Source organism: Crocuta crocuta, unplaced genomic scaffold, assembly GCF_008692635.1.
Source record: "Crocuta crocuta isolate KB4526 unplaced genomic scaffold, BGI_CrCroc_1.0 scaffold72, whole genome shotgun sequence".
NCBI lineage: Eukaryota > Metazoa > Chordata > Mammalia > Carnivora > Hyaenidae > Crocuta > Crocuta crocuta.
Genome location: NW_027529427.1, coordinates 1,664,068 through 1,685,276, shown reverse-complemented (window position 1 = coordinate 1,685,276; position 21,209 = coordinate 1,664,068). Strand labels below are relative to the sequence as shown.

Here is a 21,209-nt window from a genome sequence, read left to right as displayed (position 1 = left end):
CTCGCATACTAAGCACAAATTTAAGCTCCACGTTTGCAAACTCATCATTTACATGGAACATATAAAATGTGCATGCTGGCATAGCATGATACATGCTTGTTGCCTATGAATAGTTTATTGCAGACTGCTTACTGACTAATAGCTGACTTTGAGTCCATCATGCTCTTATTTTTTCCCCAGTTCTGGTACTTGGACTTCTCCTTTGCTCCTGCCTTGTGACAGTCGTTGTGATGTGCCAATTCCAGTAATTTGTTTCATATGCTCTACTTACGCTTCACTTATATTATCTTGATTACCCCTCCAAATCAAAGAGAGTTTTAAGACTAGGGGGATGCCTGGGAGGCTCAGTCAGTTAAGGATCCGACTTTAGCTCGGGTCATGATCTCACAGTTACTGGGTTCGAGCTCTACATCAGGCTCTGTGCTGACAGCTCGGAGCCTGGAGCTTATTTTAGACTCTGTGTCTCCCTCTCTCTCTGCCGCTCCCCTACTCACACTCTGTCTTTCTCTGTCTCAAAAATAAATTAAAAAAAAAAAAAAAAGACTAGGGGTCTTACCGATATATAAGAGACAGAAGCTTGATATTGTCATCATACTGTTTTATACCAGGCAAAGACTGGATATTTTTCTCTTTACTCCAACAATTGCCATAGCTAACTATCTAGTATCACAATTTTATGGTTTGCACTGGTCTCTATTACTCCCATATTGAGTCTCGATTATTTTCCTCAACCAAGTAACATTATGCCCCTACATGCTTATGGTCTCCCTGAAAATTATTATTTGCTGGGCATTTTATTTGCTCTTTAAGCTAGTCAAACACAATCACGCTCTGTGTATACTGGTGAATTATGTGTTATAGTTGATCCCACGCTGACCTTCCTCCCTGTTCTCAGTCTAGTTCTTTCTCCTCCTCTCCTCTTTGCTCCAAATCTGGACTGATTTTATCCCTGGTAGTTCATTCACTTTGCACTTGACATCTTTTGCCTTTGATATTTGAGCTTCCCAATGCTCTTCAGCCTAGACTTGCAACTCTTGCTTCTCCCTTTTAAGAGTTCTTTGTGAGAAGACAGTTTATACTCACCATTTGCTTTTCTTTCATCCAATTCATCCAACTGAACTCAACACAATATGATTTCTACTCCATATTTTATATTTTTCCCTTTACTTGACAAGAACTTACCTAGTAGTGTTTAGAAAGAACTAGAAAACACATGTATGATAGCCAAAACATGGAAAGAGCCTAAGTGTCCATCAACTGACGAGTGGATCAAGAAGATATGGTTTATCCATACGATGGAATACTACATGGCAATGAGAAAGAATGAAATCTCGCCATGTGTTGGGGCGCCTCGGTGGCTTAGTCAGTTAAGCGTCCGACTTTCGCTTAGGTCATGATCTCGCGGTCCGTGGGTTCGAGCCCCGCGTCGGGCTCTGTGCTGACTGCCAGCTCAGAGCCTGGAGCCTGTTTCAGTCTGTGACTCCCTCTCTCTCTGACCCTCCCCTGCTCACGCTGTCTCTCTCTCTCTCTCTCCTAGAAAAAAAAAAAATCTCGCCATGTGTAACAATATGGATGGACCTTGAGCGAAATAAGTCAGACAGAGNTCTGGGTGGCTCACTCGGTTAAGTGTCTGACTCTTGATTTCAACTCAAGTCATGATCTCACAGGTTGTGAGATTGAGTCCTGTGTTAGGCTCCATGATGACAGTGTGGAGCCTGCTTGGGATTCTCTGTCTCTCTGTCTCTCTCTGCCTCTCTCTCTTTCTCTCTCAAACTAAAAAAACAAAAACAAAAACAAAAACAAACTTAAAAAACAATCTCTCTTCATTTTATTAAATGAATTAGACTTTTAAAAGTTATAGCATGTATATATAATAAATGGTATATGTTACTATAATCTATAGGATTCGGCATAAATTCCTTTTTTTAATTTTTAATTTATTTTTTAATTTACATCCAAGTTAGTTAGCATATAATGCAACAATGATTTCANATATGGATGGACCTTGAGCGAAATAAGTCAGACAGAGGAGGACAGTTACCATATGTTTGCACGTATAGGAGGATTAGGAGGAACTTAACGGAAGACCATGGGGGAGAAGGGGAAAAACAGTGGGGGAGAGGGAGGGAGGCAAACCATGAGAGACTCTTGATTGTTGAGAACAAACTGAGGGCAGATGGGGTGGGGGGGGAGTAGAAAGGGGGGAAATGGGCATGGAGGAGGGCACTTGTGGGGATGAGCACTGGGTGTTATATGGAAACCTACTTGACAATAAACTATTAAAAAAAAAAAGAAAACACATGTATGGACACCATACATTCTTGGTTTCAAGATACTAAAACTGTCTAGATCTATCCAGTGCTTGTAAATACACTCCCATTCCCACAAGTTATCAAGAAAGTATTAGAATAAAATAAAAGCTTTAAACAATATGTCCAAGAGCAAACCTATTAATTTGTGTAAGTGTGCCATAATCAGTCTCTTCTTTTTTTCTCTTAATAATATTTCTGCTATTCATCCTGGTGATGGGAGGTGAAATAAATGGAAAATTGGAAGAGAATTTTTTTAATGTAGATAGTGGTCAAAAGATTTTACTTATAAAAATGTTTGCCCAAGACCACAGCTCAACAAGGATCCATGTTGAAAAAGAAAAAACAAAATTTCTATGCCACTACTTCATATGACAATACTGTACATAGAACACCCTACATCACCCAAAATATGGTAAAACTAATAAATGAATTTGGTAAGTTTCCAGGATACAAATTAACATCTAGATATGAGGAAGCAAACGTGAGCAACACACATTTATACCTTACATATTGAATGAACAAAAAAATCAGCATTATGTTATGAAGGATTATTGCAGAAGACAAGGAATATCAACATGAAGGAAAAGCAACTCCCAAGAAGTGAGATATTTTGTCATCCTCAGTAGGTTTCCAGGTATTGTTGTCTTTATGAGATATGTACAAACAAACACAGAAAGAGAGCAAGAGAGCATTCAAATTATAATAGGAAGAGCTGGTGAAGGAATGGGGGCTTGGTGAAGTTAGCAAGGCTTGTAGAACATTAAAAATATAACAGTGTAATTAAAATCTGTATGGCAGGAAGTAAAGAAGATAATTGACGGTATAGAAAAATAAGTTTAGGAGAGGAATCTAAATCTGAGAAACTCGATTAGATGATTGAGGAGAAGGACAAAAATGATCTATAGGGGATGGAGAGTAGAAATACAACCTAGGAAATAGAGGTCTCCTCTAAGTATCAATCCCAATAGATGGGATAAAAAATAATCAAATATGTCATTGGAGTAGCAAAAGCTTTTTAAATAAAGAATGAAAATGTAGATTAAAGTGGATCATTGTATTTTAGGAAATAAATTTTAAAAAAGAAAATCACACATATTATTTAGCAACATCTTTTTAAAAAAATTTTTTTAATGCTTTTTATTTATTTCTGAGAGAGAGAGAGAGACCGCATGAGCAGGGGAGGGTCAGGGAGAGAGGGAGACACAGAATCCGAAACAGGCTCCAGGCTCTGAGCTGTCAGCACAGAGCCCGACGCAGGGCTCGAACCCACGAATCGTGAGATCATGACCTGAGCAGAAGTCAGACACTTAACGGACTGAACTACCCAGGTGCCCCAATTTAGCAACATATTTTAACTACAAGGGGAGAGATAGGTAACTTATAAACTAATGGAACAAAACAATACCGGCCCCAAACTTATTTTCTGCAACAGGTGACAACGGATGTACGGCAATAAACTGTTAAAATATTTATGACCCAATAGTTCTACTCAGTCGACTCATCTGCCACGGGCATGGACAGCACAATGTTTTAGTTTTTCAATGCTTTAAAAAATGTACACTCGTCCACAATGCCCAAAATGATTTCAGAAAGAAGAAACATAAGTGACTAATTAAGAAGAATATGGGAAAGCAGAACACAAGGAAAACAGGGCAAGATAGAAGAAAATGTGTGTCAGCAGGACTATTGGCTAAGTCCTTCTGGAATCAGCGAAACTAAGCGTGAGAGGAAATGCTGAGTTTATTACTTAGGAGAATTTGTGGTTGAATTTTTCACCTCTTGCCATGTTCTTCTTCCTTCCACAGTCCTCCTTGCCTGGCCACTGTGTTTAGGGTTCACAAGAGAAGGAGAAAGTAAGCATGATGAGGAAGTAGATTTGGAAGGAATGAGGAAATGTAGTCAGTGTGAGGGCTATGACCTCTTCCTAAACAGGGAAAGGAAGTAAAACTGGACAACTCTGAATTACAGCAATTAAAGTGAGGGTTATAATGTGTTCACAAAGGCTCCTATGGTTTGGAAAGCTATGACTCTGGAGTAAAGACTAGTAATTTTCTATGTCTGTTATTGCTCTTAAGACTATGTTGTGGAACACTAACTGACCGGACTTGAACCTTACTGGTCCTTACACACGTGGCGAGTAGAAAAGGGATGGTCGAAAGAGTACCATGTAGGACATAGGCCCAAATTAAGACCTTCATGCTGTTCCATGTTCTGAAGACATTATGGTGCTATTTCATATCCATAACTCAAAATAAAAAATATGTTGAACATTCAAACATGAATAATGAAGCACAAAAAAGATTCTCGATCCTTTCCCAACAATTACTCCTTTAAAGGTTTGTTCATATTTAGAATATGAAAAATCCCCACCAATTGCATTTAAACACAATAATTGGATGGAACCCTAAGGGCATGCTCAGTCTTTCTGTCAAGTAAGCCTTTACTGGGATCATAGTCTAAATACTTGTGTGTGTGTGTGTGCACACGTGTGTGTGCGCGCGCGCGCACCTGCATCTCTCCTCGATTCTTATCAGTGAAATTCACACGTCCTTATGCAGCGAACTCCTGCTGCTTTGTAACTTTCCGCTCTGTAAGATTTCCTTGTTCTTTTCCTGGGTCGTCACTTACGGCATCTGTTATGTTCCCATTGGAAGCACTCTGTCTTCCTGCATACCTCCCACTGTGTCTCCCTTTCAAATAGGTCATATTCCTGTTAGTTTATAACGCATCTTAAATTTATTCTATTCAGCTTCCTCACCTCTTTCTTTACTCCCCTGGACTTACAAAAACTTGATTTACTAGTGAGGATAACTTGTTTCCTTCCTCCTCTCTCTCTCTCTCTCTCTCTCTAGCCTTAGACTGTCCCATATCCATATCTCTCAATGAGACAGAGGACAATGAATTGGTCCTATCCTATATTGATGCACCTCCTTATTATTCCTGCCTTATAGAAATATCATTATGGTTAAATGAGGCAATTATTATAAAGTACTGACTGAGACGAATTAGACAAACATTAAATTGTAGCTTTGGTTGTGTGCATGGAGTAAGCTGGGGAAGACTGAGGTGAATATGAGCATTTAATGTCATTGATACGCCAATTTTGTTTATGCCCATTTTACACATTGGATTTAAGGCCCTATGGTTAAATTATAAAAAAAAAAAAGGGTACTTCTCTAGAAGGGTTTAAAACTCACTTTTGCAATGTCAATAATGAAGAATCATCTGAAAGTTTTAAACATTTGAATATTTTGCTACCTCTCTTTCCTCTTTACCTTCTTGCATATTTGGCTTTCAAAATAAAGGCCATGTTCTTCCAACTGAGCTAGCCAGGCACCCCTAAAATAAAAATTTTAGAATCATGTTATTATTCCTGCTCTTATAAACACTAATTTTTCCTTAGGTTTTCCATTTCTCTTTCAAGGATTATTTATTACATTCATATAGTTTTATAACCTTAGTTAAAGAGATGATTTAGACTTAATTCCCATGTTTAATTGGTTTTATTGCTTTTAATGATCCTTTAATATTTTTCTAGATTCTTTAAATTATTTTTTACTGTGTTTATTTTTTCATTGTGTGTGTGTGTATATATATATATATATATAACATGAGGTGTACCCTTTTAATGATTTTTAGGTGCATAATTCAGTATATCATTCAACTAAGTACTTTATGTAACTATCATCACTGTCTATTTCCAAAGCTTTTTCTACATTCCAAACAGAAACCCTGTACTATTTAAGCAATGGCTCCCAGTACGCCTCTGCCCCAGTCCCTTGTCACCTCCATTCTACTGTCTCTGTAAACTTGCCGAGTCTAGTAGGTACCTCATATAAGTGAAATCAAGCAATATTGTTCACTTATATCAGCCTTACCTCTCTTAGCATGATGCTTTCAAGGTTCATCTTTATCACAACTTCCTCTTTATGGCTGAATAATATTCCACTGTATTTATATACTTCATTATTTTGACATACAATTTTTTAATTTAGCATTTCATCATTGGGTTTATCTGTACTTAATTTAAGACATCATATCCTCTTATTCATATATCAAATTTGTATTTTCATATGTCAGTCTAAGAGTGAGAGGTATTTCATCATTATGTTCCCCACTAAGTACCGGTTTTATCTTATTTATATCACCATCTTTGGCTATAGCTTTGTGCATTTATTTGAATATGTTAATCAGATTCCTTATTTGCATTTAAATGTGTAGAAACTAGGAATGTTTGATGATACTCTTCTTAAGACATGTAAGTTTCAGGGGCGCCTGGGTGGCTTAGTCAGGGGCGACTGGGTGGCTTAGTCGGTTAAGCGTCCGACTTTCGCTCAGGTCATGATCTCGCGGTTCGTGGGTTCGAGCCCCGCGTCGGGCTCTGCGCTGACTGCCAGCTCAGAGCCTGGAGCCTGTTTCAGTCTGTGACTCCCTCTCTCTCTGACCCTCCCCTGCTCACTCTGTCTCTCTCTCTCTCTCTCTCCTAGAAATAAATAAAAATATTAAAAAAAAAAGACATGTAAGTTTCATAAAATTATAATGGAGATTATATACACACTAATTGTACTAAAGTAATGACCCCTTGAGCTCAGCTGTGTATTTATTGCAATTAAATCACTTGATTGTGATTGTGGGAAACAAAATAGTTAATTTAAAGGGATTATCCCCCTTCCCCATTTTCTTTTTGTCTCCCTTGAGAACTCTCTAAATAAGAGATGAGAAGAAGTGGTAACCATCTTGCAACCATGAGGGCGAGGTCAAGAAAATGGTAGTGGTGCCAGGGTGGCTCAGTTGGTTAAGTGTCCGACTTCAGCTCAGGTCATGATCTCATGGTTTGTGGGTTCAAGCCCTGTGCTGACAGCTCAGAGCCTGGAGCCTGCTTCAGATTCTGTGTCTCCCTATCTGTCTGCCCCTCCCTTCCTCATGTTCTGCCTCACTCTCAAAAACAAATAAATGTTAGAAAAAATTTTTCAAAAAAGAAAGAAAATGGCAGAAATTCCAATTAAATGTCCTCACACTACTGAATTACTTCATAATTCTGGATTTTTCCATTTCTACACTTCCAATTATGTGTGAAAATTAAATGCTCTTATTAATAAAGAGAGTGAGCTAGTAGGCTCTCATGAGGATAAAGACCACATTTCCTCATCAATTTATACATAGTATCTAGCAATAGAAGATGGCAAACAAATGTCTGTTGACAGAATGAATATACACAAAATGCTTAACAGATGTTATAAAAGACTATGTCAAACAAGTAAATTTACTAATTATGACTTTATGAAGCTATAGCATGTAAACTTCACCTTGAATTTTTGTATTTATTTATTTGTTTATTTTAAGAAGAGAGACACACAAAGCATGAGAAGGGGAGGGGCAGAGAGACAGGTAAATACAGAATCTGAAGCAGGCTCCAGGTTCTGAGCCATCAGCACAGAGCCCGATGCAGGGCATGAACTCACAAACCCAGAGATCATGACCTGAGTCAAAGTTGGACACTTAACCAACCAAGCTACCCAAGAACCCCTGTATTTATTTATTTTACATGATTAGTTTTTAATGGCTCATTTATTTAATTAAGTTCTTTGTAAGAAATTCAGAACACCAGTTTGTGAGGGTAAACTCCATTCGTGAGAGAAAACACAGAGCAGCTGAGGAACAGCTTTGATTTGGGGCAGAATTTGCGAGTCCACAGCTTTCTGATCAACCTTGCACTGTTCTGTAATCTCATATTTCACTTTCTCTGTGTCGAAGATCTCACCTTCCCGGTGTCTAGGTTTACACAGCTTCTTCTTGCAGTAAGCATCAGTGAGGTGTTTGGGGATTTTCACACTGCTGATACCAATTTTCGTGGAGGTAGCAATGACAAATGTCTGGTGTGCTCCACACAGAGGAACTCAGTTGAGGACCAGAGGTTGGGTCACAAGAATCAATCCACTTCTCAGGAAAGCCACCCTCTTGCCCCTGTGGCGCCCAGTGAGGATGATCAAAATGGCCCCAGGGTGATGTTAGCTCACAGTTTCCTCACATGCTGACTGAAAGGTGGTTTGCCAGGGCTCAATAGCTTCTGAGGCACATCTTTATCTGGGCATTTTGTGAAGTGGAACCATTCGGGTACCACCATTCTTGACACCACCAACTGGTTTTGGGACAGTATCAAGGACCTTCTCCTTCTTCTTTTCATCCCGGATTTAGCTGCTGAGTACTTCCTCTTGTACATGGCCTTTTTGGAACACACAGTCAGTTGGGAATATCTGCCAATTCCTCTGACCAGGACAGGGTTTTGCTGCAGTGAGGTTTCCCCTTCTTTGGCGTTTTAGCCTTGACGTTAGCCTTCTTGACCTTGACCAGTTCAGCTTTCTTGGCTTCAGGCTTCTTCTCTTTAGCATCTGGCTTCTCAGCTTTTTCACCCATCATCTTGGGAAAGATGGGAAAGAGCTATTTTTACAAAATGCATTGCGTAGAGAATTTTCCAGTTTATGGTCTGGTATGTAAAAAGCTTAGAAGATGTCACTCTTGAACTTACAATAAGAAAAAAGCTGAAAATCAACAATTCTTCTTAAGTCATCCGAGAATTAAAGTCACAGGACAAACTACTATGCCCAAAATTTGAGAATCTTGGGCAGATACAGAGAATCATTGCTTTCCAGGATCAGAAGTCCAGAATCAAAAGCCAGCAGTGGAAGCCAATATTAGTAAAAACACTTTATATTTTTTAATGTTTTTATTTATTTCTGAGAGAGAGAGAGAGACAGCGTGAGCAGAGGAGGGTCAGAGAGAGAGGGAGACACAGAATCGGCACCAGGCTCCAGGCTCTAGGCTGTCAGCACAGAGCCCAACGCGGGGCTCGAACCCACGAACCGTGAGATCATGACCTGAGCAGAAGTCGGACGCTTAACTGACTGAGCCATCCAGGCGCCCCTAGTAGAAACACTTTAAACTGAAATTGATGAAATGCTCAAAGGTCAGTATAGACTAGCTTGAGAGTTAAGAATAATCCATTTTAAAGGAGTTTTCTTGAATTTAAACCTAAAGAGCCCTGTCAGAATCTTACTTTAAAGATCAAAGAAAAATCATCTTGTGCTCAAAGCAGGGCGAGGGGTAAAGTAACCATTTTGAAATACGTACTGAACTCCCTGTTTTCCTTAACAAAGCTTGCTCCTCCAGGGAAAGTATTTTACTCAAGCCTAATCTGCTAGAATTTTGTTAGAGCCCAAGTGAACTAGGGAAAGAGAAACACACAACTCCAGCTCCTTTTCCTTTGTTGCTGAGGCAGGGAAATACCAATTCAAGCTCACTAAAAGACTAAGACCTAGTCATAGGGCTATAGAATGCTTCCCATTCTCTCCACACCTCACCACTACATCAGTAGGGCTGCTGTACAATAGGTGGAGTTTACTCCTAAAACAACTATAAGTGTCAGACTCCAGTTTAGGGGTCCCTTAGAAAACCCAAAGGCAACAGGGAAGACAATAATAGGGACAGTAGGAAAAATCTGAGCCTCCAACACCACACTACAGCAAACAGGAAACACAGTATAACTCCTTGCCAGGTAAACTTAAAACTATACACCAAAGTTCCTCTTATGTGATAGATCATGTCAGGGTCTAAACACCAACAACAAAAATTATAAGTCATGTTAAAAAGCAATGAGTACAGTCTGAGAGACAAAGCAGGCAATCAAGCCAGATTCAGCTATAACAGAAATTTTAGAGTCATTTCACGGAGAACTGAATATAACTGGGGGGGAAGGGAGGGCTGGGTGGCTCAGTGGGTTAAGCCTCTGACTTCGGTTCAGGTCATGATCTCGCAGCTCATGAGTTTGAGCTCCGCTGTCAGGCTCTGGGCTGACAGCTCAAAGCCTGGAACCCAGAGCCTGCTTTGGATTCTGTGTCTCCCTCTCTCTCTCTCTGCCCCTCCCCCACGTGCACTCTGTCTCTCTCAAAAATAAATAAACATTTAAAAATAGATAAATATAACTAGGAAAAATATGCCAGGACTATAATGAAAAAAAAAATAGACAACATGCAAGAATAGATGTGTAATGTAAGACACAAGATAGAAATTCCAAGAAAGACTCCAGAGGAACTATTAAAAATCAAAAACACTGTAATAGAAATGAAAAATGCCTCTGATGGGTTCATCGGTGCTAGATATGGCCAAGGAAAGAGTAATTGAGCTTGAAAATATGTCAATAAGAACTTCTAAACCTGAAAAAAGAAAAACACAGAACAAAAAATTTAAAATATCTAAATAAGATATGTGTTCTTAAAATTGACCTGCAGATTCAATGCAATCCCAAGTACATTCCAGCAACTTACTTTGTGGATATTGACAAACTGATTCTACAGTTTATCTGAAAGAACAAAAGATCCAGAATGGTCAACACAATATTGAAGAACAAAGTCAGGAATGTACAACCTACTAAGACTGAATTAAGAAGAAATAGACAACTTGAAAGACCAGTAACAAATATAAAGATTGAATCAGTAATCAAAAACCTCAGAACAAAAACAACAAAAGCTGAGGGCAAAAAGCAAAAACTTCATGGGTGAATTTTACCAAATATTTAAAGAACTAATACAAATATGTCATAAACTATTCAAACTTCCTAACTCATTTTATTTTTTAATTTTTTAAAAAAAGTTAATGTTTTATTTATTCTGAGAGAGAGAGAGAGACAGTATGAGCAGGGGAGGGTCAGCGAGAGAGGGAGACACAGAATCTGAAACAGGCTCCAGATTCTGAGCTGGCTGTCAGCACAGAGCCCGACACGGGGCTTGAACCCACGAACAGTGAGATCATGACCTGAGCCAAAGTCGGTCGCTTAAGCGACTGAGCCACCCAGGTGCCCCTATTTTTTAATTTTTTTAATGTTTATTTTTGAGAGAGAGAGAATGAGTGGAGGAGATGCAGAGACAGAGAGGGAGACAGACGATCTAGAGCCAGCTTTGTGCTGACAGCAGCAGCCCAACGTGGGGCTTGAACTTACAAACCACAAGATCATTATCTGAGCCTAAGTTGGATGCTCAACCGACTGAGCCACCCAGGCGCCCCTCCCAACTCATTGTATAAGAACAGCATCACCTTAATACCAAAACCAGATAAAAACACTACAACAGGGGAAAACCACAGGCCAATATCCATAATGAACATACATAAAAATCCTCAGTAAAATACTGGCAAAACAAATTCAGCATCGCATTGAAAGGATCCTACACTATGACCAAGTAGAACTTATCCCTAGGAGAACACTGGGTGTTATGTGGAAACTAATTTGACAATAAACTATTTGTAAAAAAAAAAACAACAACAAACTTATCCCTAGGATATAAGGATGGTTCAACATATGGAGCTCAATTAATGCCTTACACCACAGAAATAAAGGATAAATATCACATAATCATCTTGACAGATGCCAAGAAAGCAGTTGACAAAATTTAACACCCTTTTGTGATAAAAAATCGTAACAAATTAGATACAGAAATAACTTACCTAAAACAATAAAGGCCATACATAAAAAGCCCATATTTAGCACCATAGTCCATGATGAAAAACTAAAAACTGTTAAGATCCGGAATAAGCAAGGACACTCATGCTCATCACTTTTTTTATTTAAAAAATGTTTTTAATGTTTATTTACTTTTGAGAGAGAGAGACAGAACATGAGTGGAGGAGGGGCAGAGAGAGGGGGAGACACAGAATTTGAAACAGGCTTCAGGCTCCAGCCTCTGAGCTGTCAGCACAGAGTCCAAAGCGGGGCTCGAATGAGCGGTGAGATCATGACCTGAGCTGAAGTTGGACACTTAACCGACTGAGTCACCAAGGTGCCCCTCATTTTCACCACTTCTGTTCAACAAAGTACTGTAGTCCTAGTCAGAGCAAGTAGGCAAAAAATAAATACATAAATAAATAAAACACATAGAAATCATAAAGGAAGTAAAACTACCTATTTGTAGAAGACATGATATTATATATAGAAAATCTTAAAGACTTCACACACAAAAAAACTTGTTAGAATGACTAAACAAATTCAGGAAAGTTGTAGGGTACAAAATCAACATACAAAAATCAGTAGACTTTTTTATTCACTAACAATGAACTATCTGGAAAGAAATTTGAAAAAACAATTCAATTCCCATTAACATCAAATAGACTAAAATGCTTAGGAATAAACTTAACAGTGGTGGTGAAAGACATATACACCAAAAACTATAAAACTTTGATGAAAACAATTTAAATAGTCACAAATAAATGGAAAGACATCCTGTGTTCACGAATTGGAAGATTAGCATTGTTAAAATGTCCCTAGTACCCAAAGTCATCTATAGATTCAATATAATGCCTATCAAAAATCCAATGAAATTTTTACAGAAATGACAACAAAATCCTAAAATTCCTTTAGAACCAAAAAAGACTCCAAATAGCCAAACCAATCAATCTTGAGAAAGAAGGACAAAGCTGAGAACATCATTCTCCCTGATTTCAAAATATGTTACAAAGCTACAGTAATCAAAGCAGTATGATACTGAAAAATAGGCACACGGAGCAAGAGAACAAAATAAAGGGCACAGAAATGAATCAACACATTTGCTGTCAACTGACCTTTGAGAAGGATGCCAAGAATACACATGGAAAAAGAATAGCCTCCTAAACTAACGGTGTTAGGAAAACTAGACATTCATAGTGCAAAAGAATGAGATTGAAGCCTATTTTACACTACTCTCAAAAATTAACTCAAAATGGTTAAAAATTTAAACATAAGACCTAAACCATAAAAATTCCTAGAAGAGGGGCGCCTGGGTGGCTCAGTCATTTGAGCGTCCGACTTCGGCTTAGGTCATGATTTCTTGGTCTGTGGGTTCAAGCCCTGCATTGGGCTCTATGCTGAGAGCTCAGAGCCCAGAGTCTACCTCGGATTCTGCATCTCCCTTTCTCTCTGCCCCTCCCCCCCCCACACACACTCTCTCTCTCTCTCTCTCTCTCTCTCTCAAAAGTAAATAAACATTAAAAAAAAAATTCCTGGAAGAAAGCAGAGAAAAGAATCTTGACTTTGGCCTTGGCAATATGATCAAAACCACAGACAACAAAATAAAAAATGGACAAGTAGGATTACATTGAACTAAAAGGCTTCTGCACAAAATGAAAAGGCAACCTACAGAATGGGAGAAAATATTTACAAGGCATATATATGATAAAAAGTTATACTCAGAATATATAGAGAGCTCTTGTAACTCAAGAGATTTAATATAAGCAAAGGAATTGAATAAACATTAAAAAAAAAAACATACAGTGGCTGAGAGGTATATGAAAAGGTTCTCAATATCACCTATCATCAGAAAAATGCTAATGAAAACCATAATGATCAATTCACATCTGTAGAGTGGCTATAATCAAAAAACAAAAGATAAAAAGTGCTGATATGGAGGAGAGGGAACATTGGTACACTGTTGGTGGGAATATAAATTGGTGTAGCCACCATGGACAGCATTGTTAGCTTGGTTAGGGTCCGACTCTTGGTTTCAGCTCAGGTCATGATCTCATGGTTCGCGAGATCAAGCCCCAGGTCAGGGCAGAGCCTGCTTGGCATTCTCTCCCACTCCTTCTCTCTGTATCTGCCCCCTCTCAAAATTAATAAATAAGCTTTTAAAAAAAACTAAAAATAAAATTACCATATAATCCATTAATCTCACTTCTGGAAGTATACCCAAAAGAAATGAAGCAATCTAAATATCCATTGACAAATGAATGGGTAAAGCAAAAGTACTATATTCATACAGTGAATATTATTCAGCCTTAAATAAAGAAAATCCTTTAGCAAATAATATTGTGTTATATACTTACAAATTTTCTGAAGGCAGGTGTTAAGTGTTCTTATCACAAGAAATAAAGAGGCTGAAGAAAGACTTTTGGAGGGAATGGATAGATTTATAGCATAGATTGTAGTGCTTTTATGCATATGGACTTCTCTCCAAACTCATCGAGTTGTATGCACTAAATATGCACAACTTTTTGTATGTCAGTTATACCTCAATGAAATGGTTTTTACAAAGAAAAATAACAGATAAAAATTAACGAAACAAAAATTTGGTTCTTTGAGAATATCAACAAAATTAAATGTTTAGCTGGACTTAATAAANGAGTAGATTTAAAAAAAAATTCTCTTGGAGTAGGGGGTTGCCTGGGTGGCTCAGTTGCCTAAGTGTGTCCTACTCTTGATTTCGGCTCCAGTCATGACCTCACAGTTGGTGATATCAAGCCTTATGTTGGGGTCCGCACTGACTGTGTGCCACCTGCTTGGGATTCTCTCTCCCTCTCTCTCTGCCCCTGCGCTCGCTCTCTCTTTCTTAAAACAAATAAATAAACACTAAAAGAAGAAATAGAAGCAGGAATATTAATGACCTGATAGGAATAAAAATAATTAAAATCGAGTGCCATGAACATCTGTACTCTAGCAAATGATATAACCTGGATGAAATAGACAAGTTCTGGAAACATACCAAACAAACAAACAAACAAAAAAAACGGACTAAAAAACAAACAGGAAATTTGAATACATTTATAACAAGTAAAGAGATTTAATCAATGATTAAAACTTGTCAACATACAAAAGGCCAAGACCAGAAGGCTTCATTGGTGAATTCTACCAAAGGTTTAAAGAATTAATACCATCTGTAGGCAAACATCTCTTATGAGTATTGATGCAAAAGTCCTTTGTAAAATACTAGCAGATTGGATCTAATAGCATATTAAAAGTCTTATACATTATGACCAAGTGGTGTTTATTCTAGGAGTGTAATTGTGGTTCAAAATAAGAAAGTAAATCAATGTAATACAGCACATTGTATGGGATGTATTACATTAACAGGTTCTATTTATGACTATGTTAATAGGTGCAGAAAAAGAATTTGACAAAATTTGCCACCCTTTCATGATAAAAACAGTCAATCAAATATAAATAGAAGACAATATCCTCACCTGACAGAGTGTATGAATAAAAATCCCACAGCTAACATCATACTCAGTGGTGAAAGAATGAAAGATTTCCTCCTAAGATCAGGCACAAGCCAAGGATGTCTGCTTTCACCACTTCTATTCAGCATTTTACTAGAATTTCTAGCTAGAGCAATTAAGTAAATCTAGCTACTCAATAAAAAATAAAGGCATCTAATTCAGAGACAAAGGAGTGAAACTATCTTTATTTTCAGATAACATGATGATTTTATATGTAGAAAATCTTAATGAATGCCCCCAAAATAACACCCACCTATTTTAGCTAATAAATTTGCAATGTTGCAAATATGAAATCAGCACACAGAAAATCAGACATGCAAATGGCAAACACACATGACAAGACACTCAACATCACTGATCATCAGGGAAATATAAATCAGAACTGCAGTGGGATATCACCGCACACCTGTCAGAATGGCTAAAATAAAAAACACATGAAACAAGAAGTGCTGGTGAGGATGCAGAGAAAAGGGAACCTTTGTGCACTGTTGGTGGGAATGCAAGCTGGTGCGGCCACTGTGGAAAACAGGATGGAGGTTCCTTGAAAAATTAACCTTCAGTTTGTTCTCTATATTTAAGATTCTCTTATGGTTTGCCTCCCTCCCCTCTCTGCCTGTAATTATTTTTTCCCCTTCCCCAGAGACAACTTTAAAATACATGGTAGGATAAAGGGAAGAGAAAGGGTTTGAGATGAGAACACAAAGAAACAATAGCTTACTGATTGTTATTGTTATCGACACAAATTCTCAGCATTAAGCAATGATCAACAATGGGAAAAGTAGGATGTAAAACTGTCATGCCAAAATGTAGGGATTATCTCCTCGTTTTTCATTGGGAACTTCTGTATGATTCCAATAGAGCAGAAAAATGTTGCTGACCTCCATCGAAAATGGTGAACTGTAGAATTTTCCCTTTTGCATCAAGACTTTCAGAATGACAAGGCAAGTATTTTCTAAAAATCTGTAACGGTGCTTAAATTCAGTAAGTGGAACATCAATCGACCTAGATTCATATACAATTCTTGGAGCAAGAGAACATACAGAATGATATGAAATAAGTATGTCAACCCTCCAGATGCATTTTTAATATCACATATAATACCACCGAGACATTTGAATGGTAGTTCCAAGAATGCTTCAAATTTAGCACGGGAAGAAATCCAAGGGCAATTGGCAGAGTAATCACATTCATGTCTTAAGGTCAGATTCACAAATAGAAATTCTAGGGAGTCCGAAAGACTTTAACATGAAAATTATTGCAGGGCCAAAAGGCACAAAATGTTTGAAGAAAATAAACATTACGAGAGAGAGACAATAAACACAGCAAATGAAACATCTTATACCCAAGGAAACATTTTTAGAAAACGTAGATGATCGGGGCGCCTGGGTGGCTTAGTCGGTTAAGCGTCCGACTTTCGCTTGGGTCATGATCTCGCGGTTCGTGGGTTCGAGCCCCGCGTCGGGCTCTGTGCTGACTGCCAGCTCAGAGCCTGGAGCCTGTTTCAGTCTGTGACTCCCTCTCTCTCTGACCCTCCCCTGCTCACGCTGTCTCTCTCTCTCTCCTAGAAATAAATAAAACATTAAAAAAAATTATAAAAAAAAAGAAATATTAGATGATCTATAAAATAACTAAAAGTAAGATATTCAAAGAGACGTTAAAAGATATTTCATTAATTTAAAAAAACCCATAGGGGCACCTGGGTGGCTCAGTGAGTATAGTGAAATAGTTCTGCCTCTTGATTTTGGGGGTGTTTACACAACTATATGCTTTTGTAAACACTTGCAGAAGTATACCCTCAAAAGGGGAGAATTTTACTGTATTATACCTTAGTACAAGACATTTAAAAATTTTTTTTTAATGTTTATTTATTTTTGAGAGAGAGAGAGAGACAAAGCGTGAGCTGGGGAGAGGCAGAGAGAGGGAAACACAGAATCCGAAGTAGGCTCTTGGCTCTGAGCCATCAGCACAGAGCCCAGTGTGGGGCTCAAACTCACAAACAGTAAGATCATGACCTGAGCCAAAGTTGGATGCTTAACTGACTGAGCTACCCAGGTGCCCCCAAGATATTTTTAAAAAGGTAAAACAATAAAGTTTTTAGTAGGAAACAGAACATTTTCATGATATTGGAGTAAGCTGTTTCCTAAATAGGACACACAGATCACTAACTTGAAAGGAAATAAACATAGGTTTCAACAATATTAATATGAAAAACTTCTGTTAATTAAGTGATGCTATTAAGAGGATGGAAAGGCATCACTCAGAATGGGAGAAGATATTTGCAATTCACATATCTATCAAGGAGTCATATCCAGAACAAAGGACTCCTACAGTTCAATAAGAAAAAGATGTATAACTTTATATTAAAGAAAAATGGGCAAAAGACTGGACCGAGTATTTCACAAAAGACAATATTCAATAGCCAATGAGTATTTGAAAATTGCTCAATTTCATTAACCATCGGGGAAATGCAAATTAAATCTATATGCAATACAACTACGTACCAGAATAGCTAAAATGAAAAACACCTGGAGCGCCTGAGTGGCTCGGTCAGTTAAGCGTCCGACTTCGGATGGGGTCATGATCTCAGGATCGTGAGTTTGAGCCCTGCATTGGGCTCTGCACTGACAGTGAGGAGCCTGCTTCGGATTCTTTTTCTCTCTCTCTCTGTCCCTCTGCCCATGCTTTCTCTCTCAAATTAAATTTAAAAATTATATTAAAAAAACTAAACTAAAATGAAAACCACTTGACAATGCAAAGTGTTGGTGAATATGCAGAGGAAATCTCTCATTCCATGGAGGTGTAAGTAACATATCATAATACATGTGCCAAATAGTTATGAAGGCAGCATTTGTAAAAAACCCAACTTTAAAATCACCAGCATTAAAATGAATAAATTTTAAGAAATTAAAATAAAAAACCTAAAATTGAACAGAAAAATAAAATGAGTAAATAAAATACGGTATAGTCACACAGTGGAACACTCTATAGCAAAGAGAAGGAAAGAGCCACAACTGCACTCAACAATATTAGAAATGGATCTCACAAACAATATATAAAACAAACAAAAAAATCCAGGCACAAAAGATTATATATTTTATGATTCATTGATGTGCATTTCCAGAGCAGACAAATTATATTGTTAGATGTTCAGATATTGTTTACACAGTGGAGAACGGTAACTAAAGGAATGTACAAATGAGGCTTGAGGGATGTTGGTATGTTCCTTTCTTGATCTAGATGACAATTACTTGAGTGTGTCCATTCTGCAAAATTCATAGAACCGAACAAGGTGACTTGTGCACTTTCTTGTGTATGTCTTACACTTCAAAGTGTACTGAAAATCTACTCAAGAAACTACATAAATCGTTTTAAGTAACCTAAAAACTTAGGAGGGGATGCTGGGAATATTTCAGTCTGAATGTATCCCACCCCTCCTCCAATTTTATTTTCAACACGTTCCGTTCTCCTAAAGTGGGCAGCAACTGAACCACCCATCCAGCAAGTTTGACTTCAGGCTCTGTAGCAAATCCCCATAGAGAAAACTGAGGCAAGCCTCTGTGTGAGTTTTTTCAGAGTCCCAGAGCAAGGATTAAGCGTGGTGTTTTCTACAGAATGCTTCACTTTCCACTAACTGTGACTCCAGGGATGAAGAAGGAGCCCTGTTCTCTGTCTGGCTTGTCTCTTAGGCTCCCCAAGATCTGAAGAAGAGTATTGCTGGATGACATTTCTAGAAGCAGATATTGAGACAGAGTTGAGGGTGTAAAACATTTATTAAGGATTAATATCTCTGAAGGAAAGCAGAGGGGCAGGGGTATGGAAAAACAAGAGGGAACAGGCAAAGAAGTTAAACTATGATGCAGGCCCCCAAAAGTCTCAGCCATCTTGGTAGGGAAGCAAGCATTGACGGTTAGACTATTATAATAATAATTTGTTCTGAAAACATCTTTCTAGCTCATAGGAAGGATAGGGAATTACAGAAACCACAGAGGTCACAATAAACTTATTGGAGGAAAAGCTCTCTTCCCCATCAGATCTGTAATTCTTTTTTATTTTTATTTTGTTATTGAAATATATATATGCTTACTCTCCCCAATCACCAAGGAAATGTGAATCAGATCAGTAATTAAAGGCAAGAACTACCTCATTCATTTTTCTACGTCAGAATTGTGTTTGATTCTCAAAGTATGCTCAAAAGGATGAGCCACAGAATATAATGCAAATAAGACATTTACACTGCTCCCTCAGTGAAAGGCAATCCGTGCATCTCGACCGGTTAATCAGAAGCAGATTTTGAAACTACAAATGGGAAAGTTGGCCTCAACTGACTCTAGTCAGTTCAGTTAATCTATCAGATGGGTACATCAGAGGGAGAAGTGAGGAAGACTTACCTTTCAGCACTTACGTTCAGATACCTGTGGGAGTTCTATGACAGTTGGAACTGGACTGTTGATCAGAGTGGATTGATTGACACAGGCTGGTACACAGGTTATTAAAAAAAAAAAAAGTAAATGGCCCAGAGCTTGTGCTAAGAGCAAACAGGATAGCAGTGTGGAGAATTTAATAACCTGTGGGAAGAGGTTGGGAAATGAAATGGGGTTGGGAAGAGAGACTGGTAAGGAAAAATTAGAAGGGGGTTAGTGAATGAGAGAATAGGAAATATTATTAAGTGGCCATGATTATTGTGAACACTCTCCTAAACTCTTTTGGGAGTTGTTCTCTCACCTAAGATCATCGAGTTCCCTCACAGAGAGCACTTAATAAAAGAATAGCAGAGCTGGTACAAAGGGGCTAAAATACAGTCATTCTTTCCCCCTGACGCTACTTTGCCTTTGTCTTCCTAGATTCCAAGATGGCTCAGCCTACTAAATTGGGGGGTGCAGCCCCTGTCATATTGAAGATGAGTAAAGACCCAACAAAGTTCTACATAGGGCGAGCACTGTGGTTCAGCATTACTTTCCTTTATGGTTCACTTGTGTATGTAGTGCAAATCACCTGGCTTTGTCTGGTCAAAGACTTCCAGTGCCATGGGAACATCTCCAAAGTCTGTCTAGCAGAATGCTATGAGAATCACTTCGCCAGGCCTGTGCTTGGAGTTTGGTACATGGTTGGCTTTGCCTTTTCCTTCATCTTTTTCGTGATGGAGTTTTTTGTCTCTCAGAGTGTGCATAAACTGACCAAGATATCGAAGAAGGACTCTTTAGAAAAGAAGCTCGCTGACAGTGACAGCAAGACAGAGCATGTAAAGATCAATGAGGAGGAGATTTTTGACCTCTCCCGGGAAAAGCCCCTGTTGGCAATGTATCTCGTCTACTTTCTCATACAGTTGTCTATACAGGTGGTCTTCTTGGCCATTCTTATCCACTATCACCTACCACTGATTAAAAACTCCATTCGGTGCAGTACCCACATGTGTTATGGACCCTATGAATGTGTGCTATTAGGGACCCAGGAAAAGATGATGTCCATTGTAATTCTGGCTACATTCTCAGTGGTTATCATGATGCTTTGTATTATGTTCTTCCTGTATACCATTAACACATACCTAGCCATGGGAAGCCAATCTCTCTGAGAAATAGAGGCTATAGAACCTCCTGACAGTAGCCCTGATGATCATCACTGATTACAAAACATGGACTGTTTGCAAAGGAGGCCTGGAGCAGTCTTATGCTGGAAGAATACACAGTTTATCCTTACGTCACATTCCCAAGAAACTTCTTGTCTTAGACAAATAAAACTTGGGTATGACAAGCCTGCTTTCTGCGCTTTGGGATAATCGATTTTTCCTAAAGAAAAAGTTAGAGTCATTTTCCGAATATTTTAAAGGGAGGAATTAGAGGGCATTTCACCCTCTCAGTTTTGATAACCCATCACAATGAAATTTTA

At 38.3% G+C, this 21,209-nt stretch overlaps 1 pseudogene across 1 annotated transcript; it reads right to left on the bottom strand.

Moving 5' to 3' along the window:
• Nucleotides 1-7,881: 7,881 nt before the first annotated feature.
• Nucleotides 7,882-19,765, bottom strand: LOC144227358 (large ribosomal subunit protein eL6 pseudogene; annotated as a pseudogene). The gene is made up of 2 exons (XR_013333916.1): nucleotides 19,715-19,765; nucleotides 7,882-8,729 (listed from the first exon to the last, which is right to left on the bottom strand). The product of XR_013333916.1 is annotated as a large ribosomal subunit protein eL6 pseudogene (transcript).
• Nucleotides 19,766-21,209: the final 1,444 nt, after the last annotated feature.